The sequence below is a fragment of the Crocuta crocuta genome, unplaced genomic scaffold (genome assembly GCF_008692635.1).
Source record: "Crocuta crocuta isolate KB4526 unplaced genomic scaffold, BGI_CrCroc_1.0 scaffold179, whole genome shotgun sequence".
NCBI classification, from domain to species: Eukaryota; Metazoa; Chordata; class Mammalia; order Carnivora; family Hyaenidae; genus Crocuta; species Crocuta crocuta.
The window spans coordinates 7,693,333-7,716,551 of record NW_027551568.1 but is presented as its reverse complement, the minus strand read 5'-3'; the positions used below and the strand labels follow the sequence as shown (position 1 = coordinate 7,716,551).

Sequence of the window (23,219 nt, the reverse complement as noted above, 5' to 3'; positions counted from 1 at the left end):
TACTGACAGGAGCTAGACTGGAGGACATAACCATGTGAGAGCCTAGAGGTCTGCTGGCCCAGCCCAGAACTGGGCACACTCACCCAGAACGGAAGAGGCAACCCCAGCCCAGAGCAGACCTCACTCCCACAGGGAGGACCCCGGAGCAGCAGTGAAGCCTCAGGGGTTGGATGCTCTCTCCAAACAGCTTGCTCCCAAGACAAAGAAAAGCAGAGCCCATGAAGCATCTACAATGACTCTTCCCAAGTTGGCCAAGAAATGAGTCCATCTGTCTCCCAAGGCAGGCAGAGCATTCCTGCCAAACAGAGCTGCTTCCAGAAAAAGGCAAATCCATAAAGGCAGGAGGGGTGTAGGTGAGGAACAAGGGCCGGGAAGGGCATTCTTACATCTACCATGGGACACCCTGAAAATTTCTGATTTTCAGCCACATGAAGACATCGCCCTACTCACTTCTCATCCCCGGTGCTGGCAGAGAGTGAGAGCTAAAGAACTTGGTGGTGCTGGAATGAATGTGCATGGCCAGCAGAGCCAAGATCTGAAGCATCACAGGAAATCCAGGGCCCCAAGGTGAGACATGGTATACTAGGGACGGCAATGCCACATCAGCTCTTATTTTTAAGGGATGACCTTACCTGGAAAGAGAAAAACAATTACGCTGAGAACTGAGCTTAGTAAGCTGCCCATTCTATTTTGTCAATTAGTTTACTACACACAATTATAACAATATCATGAATATTGGATTTAAATACCTTATGGCTAGTTAATGTAAGAATGTAAGTACATTTTCAAGGCATGAAGAGGAACCCAGATCTCTGTTCCTTCGCTGGGAGATAAAATATAGAATACACCAGAGTCCTCTTCCTAGTTTTATGAAGTGCACACATGGAGGGAAAATAAGAAGGAGAGAATTATACCATGACACAGAAAGGGAGCATAGAAGGATTGGATTGTGAACCGCTTCTAATCTAGCATTGCTATTTGCATGACCCTCAGGAAGCTATTTAAGATCTCTGTACTCATACGAAAAATGGGGATAGAAAGAATGCCTTCAAATCACTTAGCACAAAGCTAATCAACAAATGCCATGAGTTTTCAGTACTTCTACACATCTCTTCTTCAATTATACTGTTTGATGGATTCTCCTAATTTTGTACAAGTTAGCCAATTTTACATTAGTTTATAATACATATTGTTACAAATATATTCAGATATGCTACCTTGATCATTTAAAATATGAAGTGCTGTGGGGTTTTTTAATTAATTTATTTAAGGGTTATGTTGTCTGCGCTTCAAGGCACACCATGAAATACTATCATCAAGGAGAAAAAAAATACATATACATATATGTATAGCTCTTATGAGGGTAATGGTTGTGGTCAACATTTTCATAAGAACAGGGTGCCAAGAGGCGCAAGGGTGGCTCAGTCAGTTAAGTGTCCGACTTTGGCTCAAGTCATGATCTCACAGTTTGTGGGTTTGAGCCCCATGTCAGGCTCTGTGCTGACAGCTCAGAGCCTGGAGCCAGCTTTGGATTCTGTATCTTCCTCTCTCTCCGACCCTCCCCAACTTGTGCCCTGTCTCTCTCTCTCTCTCCTTCTCTCTCTCTCTCTCAATCTCAATCTCTCTCTCTCAAAAATAAATAAACCTAAAAAGAGAAAAAAAGAAAAAAAAAAGAAAAGAAAAGAATGGTGTGCCGTTCTGGGGAAGAGAACTCTAGCATCTTTCAAGAGATGCTTGCTTTGCCTCTGTTTTAAATCTGGAATTGAAACAAGGCTTGAGAAGAGAAAGAAACACTGTCAGTTTTCAGGGACAATAAGACCACACTGGAGAACTTCGCAGGGGTGTTCTCAGAGGGCAGAGCTGCTAGAAGTATGTGCTGCTTGAAGCTGACTCCGGTTAGGATGTGAGACTATGATAGTCACAGTCCAAATTCTCCTTGGATCTTCCTAGTGTTCCGAGCACCAGGAGCTCATGAGAATGAACCCACTGAATTGCAATTTTTTTGTTCATGCGTGTCTGTGAACACCTTCAGGTAAGGGATTAAATTTTATTATTCTCCACAAGTATCCCTACCCGAGAGCTGCTATATAGGACGTACCCAGTACCCAGTAGTTGTTTCAACTCAACTGATGGGGCTGGAGAGAAAGGGAAAGATAGTTGTCTATTTATTTGTTTGTTTATTTATTTTTCCCAGAGTTGAACTTTCCAGTATCCTTGAACAAGGCCCAAAAGGGAAAATCAGCAAAGATCTGCTCATCAAAGCATCAGTCAAATTTGGTCCCTGCAAACCTAAAATCAAAGGGAGTGCCTCAATTTCTTGCTGCCCCAAAGTCATGCTAGCACACGGCAGGGTCTGGATAAAAGGAACAAGGGGCCACATCAGGCCTGCTATATTGTAATTTTTGCAGCACTGATGTGTGTGATTTGGGGCAAAGTTGGACACAGGACCAGAAATAAACGCAATGTGTTGTCTGGAGCTGTTTATCCAACACAACAAATGGACTGTAAGATATGTGCATGACATTGCACTTATCATACATACTTTACCTGAATCAATTCAGCATTAGTCTCTGCACTGTCGCCGTCTACACAGGGCTAACCTCTTCATTAGAAGTCATAGGAGCCCAAGATACTTTCAGGGTCTCTAAAAAATGTTTTTTAAATTTATTTTTAATATTTATTTATTTTTGAGAGAGAAGAGACAGAACATGAGTGGGGGAGGGGCAGAGAGAGAGGAAGACACAGAATCTGAAGCAGGCTCCAGGCTTTGAGCGGTCAGCTCCGTGTCATCAACTGGAAAAATCATCTAAATAGATGCTCTGTAAGCTGCTAATATCCTAAGATACAAGAGGCTCTGTTGAGCACCTCATATGAGTTCAACACTATGCCAGGTACTCAGCAAGAAGTGGAGAGGGAAGGCACCACCACTGCCCCCAAGGGAGCAAAAAATCTTATCTCAAGGCAAAACCAGACTGACCCCCACAACCCATCTTCACCGAAACTCACTGGCATCAGTTAAGTTGTAAACTATGTTCTGCAGAAGAGAAAGAAGATACATTATTCTGCAGAAGGTGAAGGAAGGAAAATGGAAATAAAAACAAATGAGCTAGGAATTCAACCAACAATCAGTAATCATACTGGCTGGGATTCATTCAAGGCTTTTACTCCAGGTACTGTGCAAAATGAATTACTGCATGTGTACATTTTGTCCTTAGACCAACTGTCTTAGAAACTATGACTTCCTCATTTGACAGAGACAAAGGCACACAAGTTTAAAGTCACGACATGAGTGAGTGGGAGTATTTAGGGCACCCGAGGTAGAGGTGATTTCTTTGAGGCAGCTACCCTTCCGGGAAGACCGAGACTCCTCGTCCAGTGCTCTCTGTAATTACATGGTTTGGTTATGTTTGTTTTTCTTCATGGTTTGCTTTCATTCCCCCTAATGTGTCATGGAAGAGGGAGTCTGGGAGAAGGTGAGAAGAGGAGAGAGAAAAAGAGAGAGCTTGCTTCTCCTGAAGATGTTTAGGATCCATTACCTGGGCTCACTGTGATTTTATCTGTAACTCCAGCCCGTGGGGCTACCTACCCTATATAGTCTTTCCTTCTTTAATGACAGCTTGAATCTTTCAGGTTAATAGCATGAATATTAAGGAGTCCAATGGGATTCTTTATAAGCAGAGGAAATTGGGATCAGGTTAAAAATCCAATTTTAATAAACTTTCCAAGTCTTGATTTAGATGGTGCACTAATGGCTCTTACTGCTGAATCACCTGAAAAGTCAGATATATTTTTAAAAGGTCCTTGTTGTACGGGAGGCTTGATGGATACTGTCTAATTGTACCTCATGCATTCCTGTCTTTGTGGAAAAGATCGTATGTAAAACTGATGAGAACAGATAGGCAGTGCCACCATCCAGAGAGCTGGGTGGGCAGAGGGGAGGGCATTGAGTCTGAAAGATGATTTTCACTCATTTGACCGAAACAAAGAGAGCATGATTACACTGTGTGAAAATGGTATCCTCAAATAACTCTGCTAATTTGATTATGCTCAGGTCTAGGATTGTTTCCGTTTCTTTTGATTTGCTAATTAGCTAGAGCAGTTGGCTCTAGAGAGAGAAAATGAGGGTCATATCCAGAAAAAATGTAGGATGACAGTTCCTTCCAACTCCCCCCATCCATCGTGTACCTCCCCCAACCAGCGTGTCCAACTCTCAACTTTGTTTGTCTTCAGAAACAATCCACTCATCTATGATTAACAGATTATTTTATGCTTTTCTGAAAACCAGACTTGTATCCCTTATGACACCAAATTTATTCTCAGCATGTGTGGTTACAGGGTTGAATTATAACTTTGACTTTTGTGGGACCTAGCCTTCTAAATTAATTAACTAACAATTAAAAATTAAATTTCATGGGGTACCTGGGTGGCTTAGTCAGTTAGGCGTCCCACTCTTGATTTCGGCTCAGGTCATGATCTCCGGGTTCATGAGATCGTGCTTGGCTTCAGACTCTAGGCTGACAGCATGGATCCTGCTTGGGATTCCCTCTCCCTCTCTCTGCCCCTCCCTGGCTCAGGCATGGTTCTGGGGCAAGAACACAGAGTTCTCTATGATTCCCATAATGGTCCCCACAACTCAAAGCGTTTCTAATCTAGTGGGGAAGACAAATCTCTACGCAGATATCTTCAGTACAATATTTGTGTTCTTAAAGCTGAGCTGAGTTCCGGTGATACATAAATGCCTAGTTAGGAAACCTAACTCATGCCCAGAAGAGGTCAGACAAGGCTGTTTAAGAGAAATGACAGATGTCTTGGCAGAGACCAAAAGCTAACAAAGAACAAAAGGGCCAATTAATACATTCTTATTTATCTGAACGGGAGAACGTTGATCATTTGTAATGCACATTGGCTGAAGTTAAAAAAAAAATAAGAGAAGCTAAAAATTCAGTCCTCAAACTCTTTTATTTTTTATGTTTTATTTATTTATGAGAGAGAGAGACAGAGTGCAAGCAGGGGAGGGGCAGAGAGAGGGAGACACAGAATCTGAAGCAGGCTCCAGGCTCTGGGCTGTCAGCACAGAGCCCAACGCGGGGCTCGAACTTGCGAACCAGCGATCCTGACCTGAGCGGAAGTCAGACCCTTAACCGTTAGTCCTCAAATTCTTGTCACTTGTCAGAATTACTTGGAGTTGCTTCCTGCAAGAAGTGAAGCTTCTAGCAGAGACTCAGGGCTGGGGTCTAAGGTTCTTGTTCCTTTTCAGGACTTAAAGTGGGGAACTAAGGTGATCAGTGAACCTGCCTGTGGCTCCCAGGGTGCTGCATGGAATCACACTCAGCCTCCCTCCGCATCTTGCAAACGAGAGGTGAGATTCCCAACTATGCACAAAAGCACTTTGAACTCTCAAGGAAAGGTAATCATACAAACATAGATTATTTTGAAGAACCTCTGATCTGCCTGGGGCTTTAGCTGCTGGTAGGAGCCGAAGGAAGGATACCAGTAATTGGCAAGGGTTTATCTCAGGCTACCATTTGACCTGAATGACCTCATATATGATTTTACAGAGCTTCATAGAATGGGGGAGTGGGTGGGGTGGAGGGTGAAGCAGGTCCTTTAAAGCTAATGTAAATTTAAATGCTGAGGCTTTTCAAAGTAGGGCTTTAAAATGACTTAAAATTCATATATATATATATTCATTCATGTATTACCTAAAATACCTATATCAACATTAGTCTGGCTCAGGGAAACAGCCAGGGTCACTAAAACCCCCAAAAGCTTGTTTTCCAAAACAAGTCTCCGTCTTGGCCTCCCAGATTTTACTGGCTTTATCAGATAGCTCGAAAATGCTGTCCATCGCTTCGGTTTCTAAAGGGGCATTAGGTAACCTTACATGAATAAATGGGTCAATTTCTCACGGCAATCGTTCCTTAAATGGGCAAGTATTTCTAAACTAAGCAAAATTAAGGAAAGACTTTTAAAAACTTAAATGACAAAGTCGAATTCTTCCAAATGGTTATCTTCCAATATTTAAGAGATGGAAGATCTACTGAAATCTCACTGAGAATTAATTACTTGGAGGTGCGGTTGGCATGTTTCTTTTCTCCTTCCTTCCTTCTTGCCAACGCGTTTGCTGACCCGTCTCTGAGGGCAGCCTACTTTGGCTCAGGTAAGCGGGGCAGGCTCAGCCTCGCTACGGGGAATCCAGCTCCACCACCCTCGAAATCTTAAATCTGAAGTCGAACTACTGGGATGCTTGCTGGTGGAGTTGACGCAAAGCCCCCAGCGACCGGATCTGGGGAGGGGACGGAGAATCCCGGCTTGATCTCCGAGCAGACGTTTGCAACCCTAGGGTGCTAGCGAAAGCAGAGGTGAATTCTCGGCGCTCTCCCGCGAAATCCGCATCCACTCCCGGGCGCGAAACCGAAGGGCGAGGGCGCGCTCCACGGCGACCCCAAGCGCAACGGAGCGGGCTCCCGGCGCGGATGCGGGCTCCGGCTCGGGCTCCCTGGTAGTTGGCGTCCCGGCCGGTAGGCGGTGCGAGCTCCAGGGGAGGGCGGCCCCCTCTGCCTTCAGGGCGGCGCGAGAAGCGCGGGCGCCCAAGGTGGGAAGGTGGGTCACCTGCCGGGAAGGAAACTGGGGGCGCCGATCCCGAAGGCGCGCGGGGCTGGAGGGTGCCGGAACGGGTGGGCTCGAGCTGGGACCTAGCCTTCCCTAGCTGGGGAGCGGAGTGGACGGGACGTCCAGGTTTGCGGAGAAGGCAGCGTCACCCAATCCGCAGCTGACCACACCCTCCCGGCCGCGCGGGTCCCCTCCCCCTGGGCTGAAACCCGAGGAGCCGCCGCGCCGCGGGGCCTGATCCACGTGTCCGATACCAGGAGCCGGCGCTCCGAGCGGCCCCGACTCCGGGCAGCACCGGGGCGGGCCGGGCAGCAGTGGGCGCTCGCGATCCTCCTCTGCCCAATGCGCTCTCCCCCAGGGCCCGGCCTCCTCGGTCCCCTCCTCCTCCTCTGCTCCTNACTTGGGGCTGGCGGGGTGCCCTCACCTGGAGTCCCGCATTTCGGGAGAGCTCGGAGTCCAAGGTGAGTCAAGGCTGGAGCAAGTGGAGTGGATGTAAGCGGAACAAGGAAGGAGAGATCCGGGGTTTCCCCCATCTCACCTCCTGCCTTGCCCTCTCAGCTCTGCAAAATCCCGAGGGACTTTTTTTTTTTTTTCTTTTTCTTATGGACAGGTTTTCGGGTTTTTGACTTTGTGGATCGGGTCCTCCCCCAGCAGTCCGGAGGCTAGCTGCCGTCCACCCATCTCCCTGGGACCGCGCCGGGCGGCCGCAGCGCAGCGCGCAGCCAAGCCCGGGTACCACTCGGGCTGGGAACTGGGGCAGCGAAACAGTCAGCAAAAGTCAGTTGGTGGAGAGAGCACCCCGGGTGGGGGAACCTAGGTCTGGCTTGCCCTTGCATTTGGTTGGAGTGGAGGAGACATGGGACATGTCCCGAGGGGCGGGGATGTTCCGGCTGAGAGAGATTAAGGCGATGGACAGTAGGTAACCTCTTTCCAGAATGCNACTACTCGGCAAACCTGCCGTCTCCAGGTGCGCTCCCTGAGCCAGCCGGCGGACTGCGCGCTGCTCCCCCTTCTGGCCCCAGCCTGTCCCAGGAGCCGGAGGGCCGGCTTCCAGAGCCGGGCATAGGGTAGAGAAGCCGGCGCGAGGTCGCAGGGCGCCGGGTGTGGGGTGCGCTTGGCTCCGCGGGTGTTTGCCGGAGCGGTGCGTCTTCTATTTCACCCCCTCCGCTGGCGGACGTCCGAGCTTCTCCGTGCACCCAGGCCCCTCTCCCGGGAGCTGGGTTACATCCCTCCTCCGCCCTCCACTGTGCAGGACCAGACGTAGCCTCGCCTCGCCTCGCCTGGCTCGCGTCTCGCTCCTCCCCCAGCGTTATCCGCCGGCTATTTTTATCCACTACTTGCAGGAAGGTGCTTCTGGGGGGATTCTGGGGAGGCGACTCCGAATCCATTCTCTTCGCACTGCGCTCCCAGAAGCGGTACCCTGCTGCCAGGGAGCAGCCGCGAGGAACGTTCCAGGGCCTGAGGATGGAGAGTATCCGCCTCCTCCAGAAGCCAGAGCTCTCGAAACCCGGGCACCACCAGGTCTGCTGCGCTGCCCGCCGCCCGCCGCTCGCCGGGGGAGCGGGTCCCGGGAGGAGTCCCTTGCGTCCGGGCGCCGTCGTTTGGCCGCCTTTGTGGCTGCAGCCCGTGCGCACGCAGCATCCTTTGGGCCCCAACTATAGCTTTATCGCTTTGCAACCAAATCTCGCCTAATTGTATTGAAATGCAGTTACCAACTTCCACTCAAGGGTTAATTCCAGGAATTCCGTTTTTAAAACGGGTGGGGGAGGAAGGGACATAAGGTAACTTTTGCGTCCCTGGATTTCTAAAGCCCGTCCTTTGGCATTTGGAAATATTCTGGTTTTCAGCGTGTTCCTTAAAGATCGGGTGCAACTAGAAAAGCCTGACCTCGTGAAATTTCAGGAGATGGACGCTTCAGGGGCAAATCCTCGCGTTATTCTTTGTACTTCCAGGGCTCACTTCCTTTTACTTCCATATGATTGCAACATGTTCAAATGGACCATTGTGTTACATAAGGTTTTCTCCAGAGCTGGGAAGAGAAAGATCCACTTCTTAACGAGACTTTCTGGGCTCCACTGGGTCCCTCTAACTCTCATCCCAGTTTGATGGACATCAGGGATCCACAACTTCGTGACTAAGCACTCCTAAGTCCTTGCAGCTAATTAGGACAGCAGCATTGAGTGAGGATTGGCGGAAGGTGCCTGGTGTATGAAGCACTGTAGCTTTAAAATGGGAGATTTTTTTGGTGGGGGGAAGCCCGTGAGAAAGTGGTACCTTGAACTCGCAGATGGGATCAGGAAAATCTCAGGGCTCTTAGCTCTGCAGTTGGTACCCCTAGTATGAAGCCACAAATCCTCCAGTCCAAAGCGGTGCTTTGCCCTGGGTAGATGTTTAGGAACCCTTTGCTTGGACCCCACAATACAGTTGAGCCTTCTGCTTTTGTTGTCAAAAGAAGTTCCCTTACTGGAAAAGCCCCGAGAGAGCTCTTTGAAGGGAAAAGCAATGTGGAAGCTTTTCTTACCTTGAATTACCGTCTGATGGTGACCAGAAGGGGCTGGCAGTATGGACTGGGTGGTGTAGAGTTGCTTGATGATCTGTGTACACTTCCTTTCCCCTGCCAGGGCATCTACCCAGGGTAACACATACCTATTGTGAGTACTGAGTCCTGTTCTCTCTGTTGAGCCTAGAGGTTGGACAGAGGGACACTACAGTGTGTTGATATCCTGATGGAGGTGAGCCTGTACCCAGGGTCAGGGCTCAGGCAGGTTCTGGGACATGTCTCTAAGCCAGGATTCCGTCTTGGAGGGGTGTAGGCAAAGCTGGAGAGTAGTAATGCTCTATCTGCTATGTAGGAAATGCAGTAACTTTTCAGCGGGCTTTGGAAAAGACCGGGTTGTTCTCCGTGACTTTGGTGTATCTTCTTTCAACAACACCAATGACCCAGTGCTTTTTAGTGAAGCTGCCCTTTTCCAAGTGGGAAGAGTGGTGAGCCTGCTAGCTGGATTTGGAGGCAGTTCTTGCCCCTAGGCCCTAAGCAAATTAGCTTTCCCTCTGAGCCTTGAATTCTTCCTCTGAAAAATAGAGACTGAAAGATCATTATGAGAATGTGAGAAAACGTATGTGAAAAAGCATTTGGCAAATTCTAAAACACGGGTGAAAAATGTTCAGGGCTACTTAACATGCGTTTCCTGCAAATTCCATTTGGTCTGTTTTCATGTTAATTACAATTTGTGAATGTCTGTGTGAATTACATATGCTAAATGTTAAATGGGGGAGGAGATTTCATATAATGGGCTGAATCTCTTTGTGATCACCGAAAATCCATCAGCACCAAGCCTCCCTGCTCCTCAGAACTGTTAGTTTCTTCTTTGAGGGATCAGAGTTAAATTTTTTAGAGTTTTTTTTCTTTTTAACTTAATGGATTTTATATCCTAAATTATATATATACATATATGCATATATATTTGAAGGAAGGGCCCCGAAATTGATTAATCGAAAAAGGAGGGAGGTTGTAGATGAGTGTATCAGTTAGGGAAGAGGAATACATGGTCAGTTTCAGGACCTGAGCTGGGTCTCCCTTGTCTCAGTCTGTCATCAGCATAGAGCGGCGGCTCTCTGTCGTATGGCCGGTGTTCCAGATTTGTGCCCAGGACCTAGTTAAGTGCCTGGTCACTTAATAAATGCTCGACAAGTAGTTTTGAATGAACGATTGAACGGAATCTTCATAGCAACCCTGTGTTGTGCACAGATGGCATGATTTCTATTTTAAAGATTTGGAATGTGTAGATCAGAAGAAAAATTAACTGGTTTCTGAGAGTACAGAGGATTCCAGATTGGGAGTTCGGGTCTGTCTGTTCTCATTCTGTGCTGTGTGCTGCCGCACAGATCGCATTGGCCCATCCCTCCCTCACCACTGAAAGTCCTCCCCAATCCACGGTGGAATGCTGCATTTTGGAAGGTGTCCCTGGAGGAACTTTTCAGCGGGAGGCAGGACTCTCTCTCCATGTCCTTCTCTCTGGGCCCCAAACTGAGGCTCGGTTGGACGATCGCACCTGCGACCCGGCATCTTGAGGGACTAGCTAAGGGACGTCAGGACAGCTAAGTCATGAATCAAGTGGCGTCAGCAGCAGCATGAGATTTCAGGGTTTCCCAGAGGTGCCATTCCCATGGCATGACCCTGACATGTTCCCTGGCACCCAGGTGTCCTTCCTGGCTCTTTTTCCATGCCCGGCTTTGCAGCTTCTCATCCATGCCGGAGGTAACCCTCAGCCTTCAAGGAGGCTCCTTTTTTTCTCATAGTTATCCGGAACTGTAACCAGCTCATGTGCAGCCTCTCAAGATCCTTCTTCAGGTCTGCCTCCGGCATGCAGCTTTCTCAGCTTCCTCTACCCACAGGGAATTAAGCTCATAGCTTTTTCAGGCCGTTAGAATAATATTTACTGGGCCATAGTTTGTCAATAGTTATGTGGTACCACCAGAGTTCGAGAAAAATGAATACATTATTCTTCCGAGGAATAGCTTGAACATAATGGAAATAGATCCCAGTTGGCATCTTTTCTTTACTTTTTTTTTTTCTCCACGTTGCCTGCTTTTTGGTAGCTTTCCAGCAGGGGTCGCACGCTCAAATGCCTTCAGCGGCCAGGCCCAGCGCCAGCCTGAGTGAAACTGGCCTTGGCCTGTGCCCTGTTGAGAAGTCTGGGGTTTGGGCACTGGGGCTCAGAGCCAACATCGGGGTTCCCAGAGAGAACTCTGGCCCTGTCCTGCCGCATCTGATTTTTTTTTCAAGATAAGCTGTAAGTTTACAACTTTGCATGGAATTTACCGAGTTTTAAATACCAGCAGCTGAGTAGATTTTTTTTTTTTTTAAATAATACTGTGTGGGCCAAAGAGAACACTTCTGTAAGTAGGCTTTATATCTGGCCTCCAGTTTATGGCCTCTGGTTTCTGGGGATAGAGAAGAAGTTGGTTGGAATATGAGACTCTGGAATATCAGTTACCCAGAATGTTGAGGCAAAGGTGTATTGGGCGTGCTGTGTAGACAGCATTCCAGTGAGTTAACCTTCAAGTTCATGGAGTGTTTGCTTGGCTGTTCCTGTTCCCTGTCCTGAGAGGGAGTTACGATGATCACATTTAGACCTTTAACACGTGTGTACGGAGTTCCAGTCACGGACCGAGGATTGTGCTACTCACCGGTGACACAGGAGGGAATAAGGCAGGTGGAAATCCTTGTCCTTGTACTTATCTTCGAGTGGACGGGACAGATGAAAGCAAGATACATAAAAATCTGTCTTCTGTGGGATAGCGATGTGCTAAGGAGAAATCAGGGCAAGGCCATAGGAAAAGCCATAGTACCAGGCTGATACCTTAGGCAGGTGGCCAGGGATCTCAAAGTTCAGTCTCTGACTCAGTGTAATCACAGTGAAATGTCATTATCTGACATAAAAGAGTTTTGTGTGTGGGAGTTTAGACCCTTGATCAGATTCTGGGAGTTGCTGTTGTGGGTAAACCCCTGATAACACAGTACTCCTTTAAAAAAAATTTTTGTTAATGTTTATTTTTGAGAGAGAGAGAGAGGAGGGGGAGGAGCAGAGAGAGGGAGACACAGAATCTGAATCAGGCTCCAGGATCTGAGCTGTCAGCACAGAGCCCGACGCGGGGCTGGAACTCATGAGCCTCGACTTACTGACCTGAGCAGAAGACAGACACTTAACCAACTGAGCCACCCAGGGGCCCCAGACTGTACTGTTAATTTTAATGAAATCGACTATTGAGTCCATTTATTGAGTGTCTTTCGGGTGCCAGATGCTGGAGTAAGTGCTGGAATACATTAATGAACAAAACCCATCAAGGACTAGTCCTCAAGGAAATTGGAGACCAGCGTGGAGGACATTAATAAATGATCACAGAAAAGCAGGTAACTAAAGTGAGCAAGCAGTGTGGGAAGTCTGCCTTAACTTATTGAGGTTTGGCACTTGGAGCTCTGGCATTCAGTACCTTTTTAATCAAGCATCCGATCTGTGCTAGGAACCATTTCTGCCCCTGTTTCTCTGTCTCATTGAAGGCAGGACCCCATCAGCAATGAAGATTTTTTGAACCTTTAACTTCTTTGCCTGGCAGTGACATTTTATATCATTCTGAAAGTTCATTTTGCATCACAAAAATGAAGTATTTTAATTTTGTTTAATGTTTATTTTTGAGTGAGAGAGCATGGGCAGGGGATCCAGAGAAGGGAACAGAGGATCCAGAGAGAAAAGCATGAGCAGGGGAGGGGCAAAGAGAGAGGCGCACAGAGGATCCGAAGCGGGCTCTGTGCTGACAGTAGTGAGCCCGACTCAGGGCTTGAACTCATGAACCATGAGATCATGCAGTCGGATGCTTAACGGAAGGAACCGTACAGGTGCCCCCAAAATGAAGCATTTTAAAAATTGTTTGTATGTGTGAGAGGGACTTGTGCCCTTTGAAACTCCGATACATTTTCTGCCAAATGTGCCCTGGGCTTTGATGATGACTGTAGTGCAGAAGATAAAAAATAGATCTTATTCTCAAGGAAGTTAACAGTTAGCATGGCGGTCGGATGACGTGGCAGGTTTTTACATAGGAGTGGTAAATGCACGCGTAGTGCTTGAGGCTCTGCCTGGGTCATTGGCACCCCTCTCCCAGAGAACACCTCCCTCCAGTCAATGTGTTTATGTCTTTCATTGCAAGACTTTCTCTCATAGCATGATTTTGTGGCAATAATGTTTGTCTGGAGTCATCATGGTAACTTCTCAGCCTCTCTTGCTTTATTCTCTGTGACTCCCCACCAGAATATATGCCCCAGGGGTGCAGACAGCTGGCATGCAGGAATGTTTCTCCCACCAGCTTCTAGAGCCCTGTTTCTGGTTCTAAGTGGCTGCTCAGAAAAGAAACCAAAGGCAACGTTTCTTTCCGGGGGGAACTAGGGAAGGCTTCGTGGGGGAAGAAATATATAAGGAAAGAAAAAAGGCATGGAGAGAAGAGCCAAAGAAGGATGATAGAACTTTTCAAGTTTGTATAGACCCCCGGACCCTCGCTGGGATCTCATTTGTCCCAGTTAGGGGTTCCTAATGCGGTCAGCCCAGGTGAGTAACTGGCGGGTTAACACAGACCCTTCGCTAAGTAGATCTTGGCTGTTCAAAAGCATTCTGGCATGAAAAGAATGAAAAAAGATTTAAAAAGAATTTTAAAAATGGGAAAAAAATAATGAAACCGATAATTCCTTACTTCTACGTAGTATGATAATATCCATGTTCTCCTTTTTTTTTTTTTTTTTCCTGCATCCAGCCCTTCAAGGGAGCCGAGGAGCCGTTAGCATCTTCATTTTTTATATTTAAGGAAACTGAGGTCTGGAATTGAGGCAACTTTTCTTAGATCCTCAGAACGAGGGAAGCAGATTCCAGATCTGCAGCCACAATTCCCCACCTGCAGTGAGCAGATGGCTCAAGGTGGAGACTCCTTAAATCCCTGGAGGACCGAGGAGCCCGTATTTTCTATAAAGGAAGAAATATATTTAGAGTTAAAACATTCACATCTCTTTTTATTCGTCAAGACTTCCATTTCAGCACTTTCGGAGATGCATTCTGTGTCTCGTTGAATTTCCCCTAGAATTCCTGCCGATTAGGTACACTTGGCAGTAAGCTGTTTTATGTAAATGTCTCCAGTCCTTAGTTTAGGAGAGTAAATCAGAGTCCTGTATCAGCAGTTAAATACAGCTGGAGAAAGGTGATTGCAGACGCAGCTGAAATGAAAAGCATGCTCACCTCGCTGTGCTCAGAAAAATAAATACTTGGGTGGCGAGGAGTGAAAGCGGACTGGGCGTCTCCTCCGGAAAACTCTCTGGCACTTTATTTAAATTATGTCTTACAGCAGGTTTCTTTTTCCCCTCAGTGTCCAGGATAGGAAGGAGGGAGAAGGTAACAGTGACAGATTTCTGGGATTCGACTTCGAAGTTACTATTGTGGTGGAGAGCACAGGGCTTTTGAAGTCACATCTGTTTGAATTGCTGACCTCCCCTTACCGACCATCATCCTGAGAAGTTGGCAATTTTCTTGGCTTCTGTTTGGTTAACGTTCTAATGAGAATTACAGGAGATTGCCATTAGAAATTGCCTAGCAAGGGGCACCTGGGTGGCTTAGTCGGTTAAGCGTCCGACTTTTGCTTAGGTCATGATCTCGCGGTTTGTGGGTTCGAGCCCCGCGTCGGGCTCTGTGCTGACTGCCAGCTCAGAGCCTGGAGCCTGTTTCAGTCTGTGACTCCCTCTCTCTCTGACCCTCCCCTGCTCACGCTGTCTCTCTCTCTGTCCTAGAAATAAATAAAAAATATTTAAAAAAAAAGAAATTGCCTAGCAAAATTTCAAGAAAACTATATTCTTGTGCAGAGTTGCCAGATCTTACGAGTAAAAATACAGGGCATCCAGTTAAATTTAAATTTGAACAACATGTAATGTTTTGGTACAGGTGTATCCCGGATACAAATTTAAAAAATTTTTTTTAATTCTTTTTAATGTTTTATTTATATATTTTTTTGAGAGAGAGAGAGAGAGACAGCATGAGCAGGGGAGGGTCAGAGAGAGACGGAGACACAAAATCCAAAGACAGGCTCCAGGCTCTGAGCTGGCTGTCAGCACAGAGCCCACTCGGGTCTCAAACCCACAAACCGTGAGATCATGACCTGAGCTGAAGTTGGACACTTGACTGACTGAGCCACCCAGACACCCCCCAGATACAAATTATTAAGAAATTATTCATTGTTTTATGAAATATAAATTTGACTGGAAGAACTGTATTTTATTAAACAGTCCTATTCTCGTGGGGATGGATCTGAGCGATTACTTTGGTGAAAGTTGTAGAATCCTAAAATGTTAGAGAGGAGAGAATACAATAATCTCGATGGTGATGTAATCTTGACCTTGGACTGGGGTGTGGTCCAGGGAGAAAAGGAGGGGTTGTTTTCTCTGGCGAGCTAAGCAACGGATCAAACCAAAGCAAGCTTGTTTGTCTGCTCAAAGAAGCAAGATTGTGGGTCTCACCAGATCTCAGTGCATTTAATAAGTGAGACAGATTCTCTCCCAGGTGGTGACAGTGTGGGCCAGGTTATTCCCAATTACTGGAAGAAGGTGTTCCAACTCCATGAGGCCACCAGGATACCCCCAAATATTGCACTGAGCACATTCCTGTAGGGCTGGGATTGCAAAGACCGGCCCAGACAAGGGCCCCACTGAGGCTACGGAAGGAAATTTTGTGCTTTGAAAAGAAAATCTGCACCTGCAAATGCTCCTCCTTCCTCCAAATCCAAAGCTAATAAAACTGGTACAGGGCCTTCCAGACTCGCTCCTCCAAGCAGATGACCTCAGGTGATAAATTGAGTCAGAAAGCTCCCCTAAGACTGCTGGAGGAGGTTATTCTGAGCATGGCAGGGAAAACATTGTGTTTCCAGGTTAGGTAATAACCTGGTGGGGAACGAAATTAACAAGGCTTCTGCTGCCCCAGGACTTTCCAAAGCAGTTTTATGGTTTCCTCAATAGTGAGATACTGCCCGTGCCCAAATCATTAGTCTCTGTTTCATATAACATTACTAACTCCTCACTTAACCTGAGCTGCTCACTAGCGCTGTGTTGTCTGCAGCGCACACCAGAAAATAGACGAAACGGCCCAATAGCTGGCGCCAGGCTTACCCAGCCAGGGATCCAGTTAGAATCCACTTTGCATATTCTCAGCCACAAAACAGGAGAGGCCAGTTCCTTCTCATCGCTAAGCCTCTGTCTCCACATCTGCAAAATTGGTATAATTAAAATTACAGCAGAGGATTGCTTAGTGCACATTAAACCAAACGAGTATGGCAAACATCCACACGGTGCCTGACTCATAGTGAACGTTACAAAAAAAAAAAAAAAAAAAAAGATGCCATTGTTAAGATGACAGAAGAAAGTGATATAGGCTCTGGGATTCCACACCCAGCGTCATGTCAGACAGAGACCAAGACTGATCTCACATGTATTCATGAGACAGTGTCTGAGTCTCTTATTCTTCGTTTCCCTAGTCTTAATTTATATAATTTAAACCAACCTTATTACCTTATTGTTTCATTTTCTGGGCCAAGCGATTAGAAGCGGCAGTGTAGAGAAGGTAAGAGAGGAGGTGTGAGGGCAGGAGCCAAGTAGAGAGAGGAGGGGACCCCAGCAAAGGGGAGGGGAAGGAAAGGAATTGGAGAAGCCTGGACAGAGAAGCCATTAAAAGCAGACACCAGAGTTTGAAGAACATGGAAGGCCATGACCTGTTGTAATGGGGCGATCTTCCGGGAGCCCAGGACTATATCCCAATGCTGTCATTTCAGTCAATGTCACCTCCTCTCCTTTCCCCAAAGCTTCTCAGGACCCCAACTGAATGTCCATGGCCTTGACAGAAAGACACACAGCTGTAATGGTGGTCCTGGAAAGAACAGAGGATGTAAAAAGTGAAGCTGGGCCTCTCTCTGGTTCTGTGACAGCACAAAATCACAGATACAGGCTGAAGACAAGGGGCCCCAGTGCTGTCTTGTGGAGGGACTGGCCACCGTGCCCCTCATGGTCCTCCTCCGACCGCAAGGGGGTCTGGTTTTAAATCTCCATTTACTAAACACCAGCTCTTAGTAAAGAAAGCTTCAGGGGGGCATATCCTCTGCCTGGTTATTCTGTGTGAAGTGGTTACACGCTTCTTGTCTCTAAGCCCCATCTGCACACATCATACGGCAACCCACCATTTCCATGGGGATGGACCCACCCTCCTCAGTCTTTCTCAAAGGGAGAGCATCCTTGGGGCCAGGGCAGTCTGGAGTTCATGCTGACTCTGGGCACAAAAGGATACCCTTTGCCTTGATATTCATTGACTTTGGGGAAATGATTTTGTTTTTGCAAACCTCATAGTTGCCTTACCTGTTCACTGGGTTTATAGTTCCTCACGGACTTTTGTGGTGAGAATCACATCATACAATGCATGTAAAACACCTGTTTGAGAGCCTGGTATGGACCAACTATCTATAATGCAGTACTGAGTAGCCCCGGTTAGCTTTTCTGGCTGGTAAAGCTGATTTTGTTTGAAAAGCAGATCAGGAATGCCCTTAAGGCTCACTTTCTTTCCTTTTTTTTTTTTTTTTTAAGATTTTTTTAAGTGTTTTTATTTATTTCTAGGAGAGAGAGAGAGAGACAGCGTGAGCAGGGGAGGGTCAGAGAGAGAGGGAGTCACAGACTGAAACAGGCTCCAGGCTCTGAGCTGGCAGTCAGCACAGAGCCCGACGTGGGGGTCGAACCCACGAACCGCGAGATCATGACCTAAGCGAAAGTCGGACGCTCAACCGACTAAGCCACCCAGGCGCCCCAAGGATCACTTTCCAGGCGGCCTCCTCCTTCCAGCCGATTCCCCCCCTCCACCCTCGCCCCAGGGGGTGAGAGGGCCATGGTGTTGTCCACAGGTGGCCTCTCTCCGTGTTCTGCTCTAACTTAGAAAGAGAACAAGGTTGGGGGACTCTCTCGTTTTAATCGGAGAAAGAAATCTTTCTCAAAAGCTTGTGCAAGATTCCCCTGTAGTTCCCACTAGCCAAAAACTTGGGTCTGAATCCCAGAAGAGGAAACAGAGGCACACAGGCGTTTGAAACCGTGGGAGAGGACAATTCATCAACTATCTAACCCTGAATTGGTCCCTGTTGCCTTTGAGCAACTATTACGCTCATGTTTGTACATTGTAGTTGGCGATTGATCCTGCTCAGTTTCAGGTCTCTTTTATCGCTGTCTTCAGCTGAAATGCACATCTTGTATTCTTCTGGTTTCACTTTTATCTTCCTCCGCAGCTCTCACTTTTACAGCCGTTTGCAGTCTGCGGTATTTCTCTATGTTAAGCTCTCCCCCTGACCCAAGCAAATTCTGCAGAACATAATCGGGTCTCTGCCCTGTCCCCCGATGCACAGCGTCCCAAGGATCCCCATTCTTTACAGTATCAGCGTTTCAGTGCAGGAGTCTGAAACACAGGGAGAGGTCCATGCGGCTTCACGGCAGCATCCCCTTGGGCGAGGTAATCTCTCCAAATGTCACGTATTCTCTGTGACTTTTAATGACACGTTTTTATACGCTTATTTATTTAATGTTTAATCTGTTTCAGTAGATGAAATTGTAGGAGGATGGAGATGTTGTCTAGAGCCCCCAAACCTGGGTCCAACCTGAACCAGTGCCTGGCAGACAGCACCTAAGAAATAATGTAGGACCCCAATCCCCTCTGTTTTAGAGTCGTCAGGATTAAATGTGGTGATTCGTACAGAATGTTTCATGTGCATAGTGGGTGATCAAAGCCTAGCTTTCCTTTTGCGGTTTTGTGTTTTTATAATAAAAGTAATGAAATTCAGGTCCCCGCAGCAGGGAGTCCACGTTCCTATCTTTCAAGCCTCACCCTCGCTGTTTGCTGTTTTATCCAACGCCTCGTATTCAGACCTTAGCACCGCCACGCCGCGTTCCCCAGATAAATCAGGAATGTGGACATTCTCCGCGGTGTGGTCTTGTTCCCCGCGTCTTGCATCCCCGCTGCCCTCTCCCCGTTCTCCCCAGTTTCAGACCCATATCACAGGCTTGTCCCAGATGCTCTTCCCATCTGCTGCTCGCCCTGCATGATGAATAAATGTGCGTGCGGTAGCTCTGTGGAGACACACTAGGGTGACCTTCTCCTTTGGAAGGTGGGCGTGGCCGTGTGACTTGCTGTAAACAAGGATAGTGAAGCAAAGTGACACGTGTCACATCTGGCCCAGAGCTTTGAGAGCCACTCATGCATTGTGCATTTTCTCTTCTCTCTGGCTTGGTGACTGTACTGCTTGAGACGGCAAGTGTTCTATCTGTCCAGGTCTCTGGGAGACTTTGGTGAACAGAGGCTTGCCACCAACCCATATGGGAAGAGCAGCCAAGGGAGGAGGTGCTGCCCCAGGGGGCGGTGTTCATCTCGGTTACCCTAGTGTGGCCCTGCCTTTTCAGTTGTCCCGGAGCGTGCCTTCGCACTCAGGTGACACTTGCTGGCTCGGCTGCATTCCCTGCAGAGCAGGGCAAACCGCTGCTTCTAGAGCTGTGCACCCGCTGTGCCCGATCCAGGAAGTCGGTGCAGGATTGCCAGAGGACCTGGGGACCCGCGTGGTGAGAAGGGTGTGGGAGGCTCTCTGGTGGAGTTGAGGAGTGGAAGTGTCATTATTATAAGCCTAATGTTTTTAGGCTCATTTATCTTTGAGAGAGGGTGTGAGCAGGAGAGGGGCAGATTGAGAGCGGGACAGAGGATCTGAAGCGGGCTCTGCAATGACACCAGTGAGCCCCATGCGGAGCTCCAGCTCATGAACTGTGAAATCATGACCGGAGCCGAAGTCTAACCCTTAACCGATGGAGCCATCCGGGCGTCCTGAAAGAGCCATTATGATAAATAGAGAGATTTCTGTTTCTTGGAGAAGAGGCTCATGCTTTTTCAGATTTCTTGAGCTTACATGGGCAGCTCTTCTGTGTCCCAAGATGTTCCCTGGGTACAGTTACCTCCACCCAGTAGCCTGTACTTTGTAGAGCTCCAGTCACAGCTGTGTGCACATGAGCCTCCTCAGCCTCACCCAGCCTGGTTCCAGGGACCTTTTTACACTTTCATAGTTGAGGATAGACCTGTCTGGCCCGCTGCTGATGCCCAGCTACTCCTTTTCTGCCACTGATCCCCAGCTCCTCCTCCTCCGCTGCTGATCCCCAGCTCCTCCTCCTCTGCTGCTGATCCCCAGCTCCTCCTCCTCTGCTGCTGATCCCCAGCTCCTCCTCCTCTGCTGCTGATCCCCAGCTCCTCCTCCTCTGCTGCTGATCCCCAGCTCCTCCTCCTCTGCTGCTGATCCCCAGCTCCTCCTCCTCTGCTGCTGATCCCCAGCTATGCCTCCTTCACTGCTGATTCCAGCAAGGGCTGTGACAGAAGGGCTATGGGTTGGCAGGGAGCCATTCGTTAGGATCCTGGTGACACAGGCCACCAGGCCCTGCTGATTTCATCTAGCCCATGTGTTGAGAATTGGCTTCACCTGCTGCCTTTTCTTACTTGAATGGTGCTTTATGGCCTTCTGCTAAAGATGGCACAAAGGCTAATTATCTCATAATGACTGTCCTTTAAAAACATTAGATTAAGAGCCATTTTATGCTTTTAATTCTGCTTTTTCCTTGTCATCTGTATCTCTCTGCCTAGCTATCAACACAGCAGAATTTCCTCTTGCACCGAAGAGTGCTGTTTTCTTATTTGGCAACTTTGGGAAGGGTGCTGCTCTCTCATTATTCATGACAATTATTTAAGCAAACTTGTCCTTATAAAAGCTAAATTGGTGTGATTATTGTTCTTTCATGCTTCTCTTCAGGCCAGTGTCATCAAGCTACTGTTGACTGAGCAAATAGTGTTGTGTATTAAGGATCCACCTATTCTGTGTCAGTTGGGCTAGGGTTTTTGTTTTTGTTTTTGTTTTTTTGCCCTGCGATGTCTCATTTAATTATTTGAAAAAGAATTAAATTAAATTAATTAATTTAATTATAGAATTTAATTTAAAGAATTAATTAAATTCTTTTTTTTTGGTTCATGTTTATTTGCTTTTGAGAGAGAGAGAGACAGTGCAAGCAGGGGGGGTGCAGAGAGAGAGGGAGACACAGAATCCGAAGCAGGCTCCAGGCTCTGAGCTGTCAGCACAGAGCCCATGACAGGGCTCGAACCCATGAACCATGAGATTATGACCTGAGCCAAAATTGTACACTAAACCACCTGAGCCACCCAGGCACCCCTCTCATTTAATTCTTATAGCCACTCAAGATGATAAGAAAATATGTCTGTCTTTAGGTGGGGAAACTGAGGCCCAGAGAGGAAAGTAACTTTTCCATGGGCAAATATCTAAGTGAGGGTCTAAATCCTGGTAGATCTGAATTCCCTTGCTTTGATCTTTGCTTTGAGCTTCCCTCTCCCCTGCATTCATTTCTCTACTTCCCTGTTTATACACTTTACACTGGACTTCAGTTAAAAGAATTGAACATGAAGGCTCCTGGGTGGCTCAGTCGGTTAAACGTCTGACTCTTGATTTTGGCTCAGGTCATGGTCCCAGGGACATGAGATTGAGACCTGCATGCACTCGCCACTTAGCATGGAGCCTGCTTCAGATTCTCACTCCCTCTCCCTCTGCCCCTCCACTGTTTGCACTCTCTCTCGCTCTCAAAAGAAAGGTTGGGGGGGGGGAAGCATTGAACTTGGTTTTTGTCCTCACCAGACCTCAGAATGTTTCTCAAGGGTGTTTTCCATGAAACATGTCCCAAACTACTCTCTTCTTGGATGGTTTTTAGGTTGCCAAAATAGTGCCCATCCCATAGCCTCCTACCTCTCACTGGGCTGGAAATGTTTGCCTCCCTGTCTTTCCCCCTACACAGTGAGCCCCCTTGGGGCTGAGAGGGGACTCATCTTCTGCAGTCCCCGGGCAATGCCAGTGAGAGGACCAGCGTGCAGGAGGCCTGGGGTCTGTGTCCTGAGCGGATGACATAGACTCCTGGATTGTGTCTGAGGGAGGAAGGAAGATAGTAATGGTAAGAGGAAATCCACTTGGAATCCAGTTTAGTGACTCAACATTATTCGATGTCTTTGTCTTTACAACTAAGCATTTGAAGACACTTTATGGAAAGCCAACCCAGAAATCTCAGCACCATCTTCAAAGCCTCATTTAATTTGAACCATGATTCCTTGTCAAACCTACTCCTTCTCCGTGGCGTGTTGGACGCTAACGAGCTTGCTGGTTTAGGTTTGGTACCAGCCTGCAGTACAAAGCCTGGTCTGCATGTTCAGACCAGTTGGTGGGGGAAATGAAGGTGGTTGTCAAAGTCGAAAGGCAATGTGGCCTCAATCAGTTTTGTTCTTTTGACACCTCTCGCAACTCCTATCATGGAAGCATCCTATGAACTAGCAGGCTGCAGGGCTGCGGGGTGTGTGTTGGCTTCATTGATGCACTAATGGCCTTGAAGGGGTGTAAGGGTAGCAGGAAGTCTTGAAAACCCAGTTCTTCATTTGCATACACACATGAACACAAGCACTGGCAAATATGCATGTGTGCTCGTACAGATTTGGGGCAACACATTCCTTTTTGGAAGAATTGGGATGGGGTCCCACATGAATGAACCCTGCTAAGGTCCTTGCAAATCCAACAGACACCATAAAAGAAGGAACAGTGTAGAAAACCCCCAACAGACTCCTGTTTCTCCCTCATGCCCTCTGACACCAATGCCTTTGTCTTTTCCTTCTGGTTCACCAAGAGTTGGAGGAAGAAATACAGTCAGTGGGATGTGGCAATTCGTTCCCACATCATTTTTCACTGGTCCCTTGCAACACAAACAATTTCTTTTTCTTTTTTATATATATTTTTATTTATGTCTAGGAGAGAGAGAGAGCGTGAGCAGGGGAGGGTCAGAGAGAGAGGGAGTCACAGACTGAAACAGGCTCCAGGCTCCGAGCTGGCAGTCAGCACAGAGCCCGACGCGGGGCTCGAACCCACGAACCGCGAGATCATGACCTAAGCGAAAGTCGGACGCTTAACCGACTAAGCCACCCAGGCGC

General features: G+C 47.5%; 1 protein-coding gene across 1 annotated transcript in view; it reads left to right on the top strand.

The window, feature by feature from the left end:
• The first annotated feature begins 7,050 nt into the window (after positions 1-7,050).
• Positions 7,051-23,219, top strand: part of HS3ST1 (heparan sulfate-glucosamine 3-sulfotransferase 1) — a 33,792-nt gene continuing 17,623 nt past the window's right edge. Inside the window, exon 1 of the mRNA XM_077750448.1 lies at positions 7,051-7,073. The gene's annotated coding sequence lies outside the window, so the exon portion shown is untranslated. The remainder of the gene's footprint in view (positions 7,074-23,219) is intronic.